We start from the raw sequence: 8,015 nt of genomic DNA on the forward strand, positions 1-8,015 counted from the left end.
TCATATAGTTACCACCTTTTTTTTTTTTTTTTTTTTGGTGAGAATATTTAAAATTTGCTCTCTTAGGAACTGTCAAGTATATAATACAATATTATTAACTAGCACCATACTGTACATTAGATCTCTAGAACTTATTTGTCTTATAACTAGAAGTTTGTACCCTTTGACCAATATCTCCCCCATTTTCCCATTCCCCAACACCATTCTATCCTGTTTCTATGAGTTTGGCTCTTTTAGATTTCCACACATAAGTTATATCATACAGTATTTGTCTTTCTCTGTCTGACTTATTTCCCTTAGCATAAAGCCATCCATGTTTTTGGAAATGGCAGGATTTCCTTCTTTCTCATGGCTGAATAACATGAATATTCATGTCATTTTATAGATATTATATTATTATGTTATAATAAAATAATATATGTATGTATGTATGTTTGTGTGTATTTATAAGTAGATAGATTGATAGATAGATAGATATCCATTATCTATTTATCCATTCATCTGTTGATAGACATTTAGGTTGATTTCATGTCTTGACTGCTCTGAATAAAGCTGCGATGAACAGGAAGTGCAGATATCTTCTCAAGAGTTTGTTTTTGTGGGCTTCTGGGTGATTTGGTCAGTTAAGATTCTGCCTTTGACTCAGTTCATGACCCTGGGATCAAGCCCCGCATCTGGCTTGCTGCCCTACTTCTTCCTCCGCGACAACCCCGTTCATTGTCTCCCTATCTCTCTCTCAAATAAACAGATAAAATCTTTAAAAAAAAAAAAAAGAAAAGAAAAGAGTTTGTTTTTCATTACCTTTGGATACATACTCAACTGCAAAATTTCTGTTTGGTTCTTTTGTGTTTTTCTATCTCTTTGTTGAATTTCTTATTTTGTTCTTGTATTGCTTTCCATAATTACATTGAATTTAGCTGTGTTCTCTTGTAGCTCTCTGACTATCTTTAGAATAATTATTTTGAATTCTGTCAGGCAATTAACAGATCTAAATTTCTCTAAAGTCAGTTACTAGACAATTACTTTGTTCCTTTGGTAATGTCATGTTTCCCTGATTTTTCATGATCCCTGTAGCCTTGGGTATGTGTCTGCTTCTTTGAAGAAGCAGTCACCTCTTCCATATTTATGGACTAACTTTGGTAAGGAAAAACCTTCACCTATGGGTGGGGACATGTTGGAGGCTCCAGGTTTAAGGGTGTGTGTAGGGACTGGGTTAGTGGGGGTGGGGGGGCAGTGATGACTTCATCAGCTCAGGTTGTTGGACCCACAACACCAAGAGCTGTGTAATCTTTGGTGACTATAGCGGGAAGTCCACAGAGGCTGTACATGCTTTGGCATCCTCAGTGCACCTCCACATCCGGTGCCTCCAGGCCCAGATGATATTACTCATTTAAAAATATTTCATACTAAAAAAATTTTTTTAATTAAAAAAATTTCATACGTGGGCATAAAAAAGGAATGAAATTATGCCATTTGCAACAACACAGATGCATCTGGAGAGTGTAATCTAAGTGAAATAAGTCAGAGAAAGACAAACACCATATGATCTCATATGTTGAATTTAAGAAACAAAACAAAGAAAAAAGAGACAAACCAAGAAATAGACTTTTAACTATGGAGAACAAACTGATAGTTACCAGAGAGAAGGTGGCTGGGGCAGGGGTGGGGGGGGAGGGTAAATAGGTGATGGGGATTAAGGATGGTACTTGTGGATGAACACCATGTGTTATATGGAACTGTTGAAGCACTATATGGTACACCTGAAGCTAATATCACACTGTATCTTAACTACTCTGGAATTACAATGAAAGAAGATTTCACTTAATCATTTAAAAATAAGTAAATAAGTAAATAGGTGTTAGGAGTAATACATATATATCTATCTATAAATATAGATAGATATACATAGATGATAGACTTAAGATGCATTTTTCAACAAATAATGCTGAGTAATTGATCATCCATAGGCAAATATGAGTGTGGACTTAAGTCCCATACATTATAAGAACATGAACTCAAATATATCATAGGATTAAATATAAAACATAAAATTAAAAGTTGTAGTGTAACATATAGGGGTAAGACTCTGGGATCTGGAATTAGACAAAGAATCCTTGGATTATATCAAAAGCACAATCTACAGGAGGAAAAAACTGATAAACTGAACTCTATCAAAATAAAAACTCTCACCCATGAAAGACCTTGTGAAGAGGATGAAACAACAAGCTACAAACTGGAAAGAAAGATGTACAAACCACACATCTGACACAGGGATAGTGTCTAGAATATATAAAAAATTCTCAAAACTTAGCAGTAAAAGTCAAACAATCCCATTAGAAAATGTCCAAAAGACTTGGAAAGACATTTCACCATGTATATGAATGCATAGAAAATGTGTTGGAAGCACACACACCGTCATATTAACAATAAACATCTATAATGTACTGTCTCTCTATATATCTTTCTACATATTTTATCGTCTCTGTAATCTCTTTTAATGTTTAGAATAAAAAATACGTTATACCAAAAAAAAGAAAAGTTGAAAAGACATGAAAAGCCATTTCACCATGGAGGATATTCAAGGGCCAGATAAGCACATGAAAAGATACTCAGCATCATTACAGCACAAAGAAAACACTTGCAAAAGCCACAATGGGATATCAGGGGACACACTGGCCTCTAACACTGACCATATCAGGTACCAGTGGAGACATGGGCAAGTGGATCTCATTCGATCCAGAAGGGGAGGTGTGACAGTGCTGCCACCCCACATGGGGCATTGAGGGGACAGGGGTGTGCACACATGCCCCCAGAATCCACAGGTTTCTTAGCTGTTCCATTGTCAGGGCTCCAGAGAGGCATTCTTTTTGGCCAGTGGGCAGAATCTACCAGTGCTCCTGCCAGTGAGTAGGGAAGTCATGGTACAAGACCTTTTTCAGATTCTGGCAGTGTTCTTATGTACTTCAGAGCCTGACTGGTCAGTCTGGAGCAGCTGAGATAAGAGCCCAAGCTCCCAGCAAGTGTGCCCGCCCTCAACTCTCCCCTCCCAGTCACCAGCAACTCCTCCCATGACAGGCCTGGCCAAATCTCCCAGTCTTTGTTTTCCAAATCTGCCACATGCTATCTGCAGTCACACTGAGCCTCTCCCCCAAAGAAACACATCTCCCATATGACCTGGTTCTAGCACACAATAGCCAGAGACTCTGCTGGGCAGGAGAAAGATGTTTGACACTTTTCTCATTTCTATTCTATCTGATACTTATCACTTTATCTCATTTAACTGTACCAACCTGGAATAAGTATTATAATCCTCTCTTTACAGATAAAGAAATGGAGACTCACAGATGTTGTATTTACCCAGGTACATCTTTTTTCCAAAGAGCATTGCAGACTTTTCTGCGATGTCTGGAAACTGAGAAGTAAATCTGGAACCTGAGGACTAGGGAGAAGTCTTACCCTCCATCCCTCATTCCCACTGCAGCAGTCATAGCGTATTGCCTCCATAGGTGGTCATTTTTATCAACACTATCGTAAGAATGAAATCCGGCCCTATCCCCTGTGTTTCCTTTCTTCTGTCACTGCTTGGTCCGCAATGGAAAATGCCACTTGAGCATGTCATTTGCTCTTCTAAATTAATTTTCCCATGTCTTTTTAAATCACTTCTGAGCACCTTCAATTGCCAGGCACTGGGCTAGTTGCATTATATAAGTCATTCCTGGCCTTCAACATAACCGCATAGAAAAGGCTATTTTTCCATTAGATGCCAGACCCCTGCTTTGTTCCTGTCAGCTGTCACACCATTAAGTGTGGAAGTGTGTGGGTGGCAAACACTGGCATATATACCCTTTGAATCCACAAGATTCGAAGATGTCATATCTTAGGTCAAGACCCAGAGAGGTTAAAAATCCAAAGGTGTCCCAGTTAGTTCATGAGTCTATCTACCTTCAAAGGCCCCATACCAAATTTTCCTCCTCTTATCCTGACTTCAGGGTAAAACAGCTGCATGCAGGGAGGTCAGGAGGAAAGCCAAAAAGATGCGGAGGCAATTTGAAAGAAGAGAATCTTAACAGAAAAGAGGTGGGTTATTGGGAAATGAAAATGTAGAGCCCATCCTGTCAGAGGAAAGCCATTAGCACTCAATGGTGTTAACCGATAGCTGGTGTTTGACAAGGATCCCCTTTCTTTTATGAAAGAGATGTCTAAACAGAAAAGGGCATATCCTCACATTTGTTTGAAGTTAAGGATCAATATTCTTTGCCTCAGGAAATCCAGAAGGCTTTCAAAATGCTTGTGTGGCAAAGAAGACCAACAGACACTTCTAGGCACTGAGCCTATATTCTGCAAATATGTAACATCTGCCAGAAGACGAGAGCCATCTGGCCCCTCCACAGTGGGGGAGGCTATGGCACACAGGCAAGAGGGATCACTGCCTCCCCTCCCTTTTGCTGGCCATGGGGAGATGTCATCCTCACTATCTTGTTTTCAAATTAAAAAAAAAAAAAAAAGAAAAAGAAAAAGAAACCAAAATGTTGAGAAGGGATCAGCACAGAGTTGGGTGGTAACAAATCCCTTGTCCAATGCTCTTTTCCCTGAGCCATATGCACTTTTTCTGGAGTGTCTATTTCCATCTCTAAGCTACAGAAACAGCCCTAACTCTAGAAGGGCTCAGGAGGGCTTCTCTCTGGAGTTACTGCCCCAACTCCACTGACTGTGACAAAAGTGTAAGGAATGAAAAGGCTCTGGGGAGATGATTTGCTTGAAGACCTAGAACTTTGTAACATGAGGGGACCAGTCTACGCTTGCTGAAGTAGCAAGCTGAATGGTGGGGTGGGAGGAAGCAAGCTGGGAAGCGAACATCAGCTACGTATATACAAGCAGTACTGAAAATGTCATTTATTGGGCAACTACCACGTGCCAAGCACTTAACACCATTAGTGCTTTTTCATCTTCCCCATGACCATGTGATCTGTGGCCCATTATCCCCATTTTGATGATGGGAAATTCAAAGTCACCTGCTCAAAGTCACACAGCTAATCAATGAACAGGCTGGGTCTATGCCAACCCAGAGCCCTTGTTCCTCCTACTGCACCACGTTTCCTCCAACAACGACTCCCCTCCCCAACAAAGAGAAGGCTACCTCCAAGAAGCTGCCTACCCTCCCAGGAAAAGTTAGGCAGAGGTGGGATGGACTCAGAGACTGTAAGCTCCCTCTGACCCCGACCTTCAGGCACTTCAGCCAGAAGCATAGACACTGCAGCCAGATTACAAGGTTCCCAGCCTGGTCCATCATTCGCCAGCCATGTGATCCAAGACAGGTTACTTAACCTCTGTTGACTGCCGGCTCCCCAGAATGATGACCAAAATAATCTGCTGATCATGCAATTCAGGCTTGCTGCTCCCTAGAGTGAGAAGAGCCACAGCCTCATGGACTTGTGTCAGAGGAGAAAAGGCAAATATGGGTTATTTATGAGGTCTGGATGGTCTGGTTCCAGGTAGATCTTTCCATACAGGGCCCTTAATTGGCACTGGAAAAAATTCACAATACAGTAGGATTTGCAGACACAGCAGGGAGGGACTGTGGAACCGTACTTGACGTGCATACAGTCAGTTGATGAGCCCAACCAAACAACTGATTTTTTTTTTTTTTTTTTAGAAAAGATTACTTACCCTTTTGAGAGAGAGTGGTATATTACCCAGATAAATGGATTTTTAGGAAGTTTCTGAAACAAACCATAAATGTATTTGCAACGTTGTCTTTCTGGACAAGAAAGTCATGAAGTTGTAAAGTAATGTCAGTGATGAATGTCCAACAGTGAAGTCATCTTAATGCAGACAGTAAGCTCTGGGGTGTGGATGGTTTCAGTTCTTATCCGTTCCTCAATGTCCTCATCAGCCAGCAGGGAGAGTGATGGCACCTGCTCCCTGGGGTTGACATATAAGTTCCTATGTATAAAGGACTTAGGCCAATACATGGCACTTAGTAAGCAGATTAGTCTGCCAGGCCTGTCATAGCAAAGCACCCCTGGGTGACTCAAACAAGCATTTATTTCCTTATACTTCTGGAGCTTAGAAGTCCAAGATCAATTTTCTTCCAGTTCTGGTTCCTTCTGAGGCCTCACTCCTTGGTGAATAGGTGTCTATCTTCTCTCTGTGCCTACACAGTCTTACCTGTGTGTGTGTGTGTGTGTGTGTGTGTGTGTGTGTGTCCTAATCCCCTTTTTATAAGGACACCAGTCATATTGGATTAATATCTACACTAGTGATCTTGTTTTACTGAATTTACATTTTTAAATGTATACATACACAGTTGCATCCTGAGATACTGGTGGTTAGGGCTTCAACATATGGATTTTGCAGGGAAGAGACATGATTCAGCCCACAACAGCAAGAATTTACTGATGCCTCTACTATCATGTTTCCAAAGAGCTAGACTACACTCTGACTATGCTGGGCTATTTTTAATTCTCCAGATGTGTAATTTTCCTCGACACACATTTCTTTTCTACCCGCTTCAGCTAGGCAATTCCTACTCAACACTAAGAACTCCACTCAGTCCTTCTTTTCTCTGTGACACACATTTCTTTTCTGTCCCCTTCAGTAGGCAATTCCTACTCAACACTAAGAACTCCACTAGCCCTTCTTTTCTCTAGAAAGCCCTCCCCTGGGCACACAGAGCAGGGCAGACTCCTACAGTACAGTCTTTCTCAGCCCCCTTCCTCTCCAGCACTTACTGTCACTGAAATGCATCAAGGGTGGTTTCGCTGCTGTAGTCTCTCTGCCCTGCAGAGGATAGAATGCAGGCTCTGGGCCATAGGGAATTTCCTGCCTGTCACCCCTTTGTCTCTCCCAATTCCTGCTGTCCCAACCACCCTGCCATCAGATCTCCCAGGGAATAGACCCTGGGAGAGAGGTGGGGACCCCAAGGCTTGCAGTGACTGCTGCATGCAGGTACCCACTCTTATTTGAAGCTCTTGGGTTGCACATTAACCTGGGTCCACTAAATACCACTGGGTCTTTGATTGCCCTTCTGGCTGCCAGTCCCCCTCCCCACCCTCACATCAAACCTCCTCCTTTCTAGCCAGAGCCCTCAAAATGAACTAATATTTCAGTTGTCTGCTGTGCAGCCTACCTTAGCTTACTGGTCTATGTGTATGAAATCTGCTTTCTTATGTCTTCGTAGGCTCAGGCTACTATTACAGAGTACCATGGCCTGGAGGGCTTAAACAGCAAACATTTATTTCTCACAGTTCTGGAGGCTGGAATTCCCAAATGAAGGTGCTGACAGACTCCATCTGGGATGCAGATGGCTGTTTTCTCATCATATCCTCACATGTCAGAAAGAGAGAAGGTCTCCCACAACTCTTATGAGGTCGCTAATCCCATTCATGACTGAAGCACCTGCCAAAGGCCTCACCTCCTAACACCATCACTTCAGTGGTTAAGGATTTCAACATAGAAATCTGGAGAGGGACAAGTCAGTCCATAATATTCCCGCTTCTGAAAATTAGGGTGGCATTGGCCCATCCCAGCTCCAAGATCCTTCTCCTGCCCTCCTGGTTACTGGTAGTGGCTCCAGGCTGCCCCGAGGCAGGCACTGGGTGCTGGGTGCTGCCTAGCAGCGCGCTCACAGAAGAGCAGCCCCAGGTGCTTTACACAGACTTCAGAACTGCCCCTCACCTTGGTAGGGGCAAATACCATCTCCTCAGCAGGCAATATGCACCTGAAGGGGCCATTTCACATTAACCATAGTGACTCGGTCAGCTCAGCTGGCTGACCTTTGTTTCGCAGAATTCCCTTCCCCGGGGTTTCTGGTTAGGAGGGGCCACAGGGGGTATTTTGTACTAGATTGGGAGGCAGAAGCACAGCAGTGGCTGTACTGCTGCTTCTACTCAGAGACAGGGCTTGGGGGAGTGGGAGTGCAGAGATGAGACAGGTGCTTCCGCAGCTCACACGTGTTGTGGACAACTTGCTGACTCATCTTGTCAACATCAGTGGCTGGGCCTGGGCTGCGGCTC

This window comes from Mustela erminea, chromosome 8, assembly GCF_009829155.1.
Source record: "Mustela erminea isolate mMusErm1 chromosome 8, mMusErm1.Pri, whole genome shotgun sequence".
In the NCBI taxonomy this organism is placed as follows: Eukaryota; Metazoa; Chordata; class Mammalia; order Carnivora; family Mustelidae; genus Mustela; species Mustela erminea.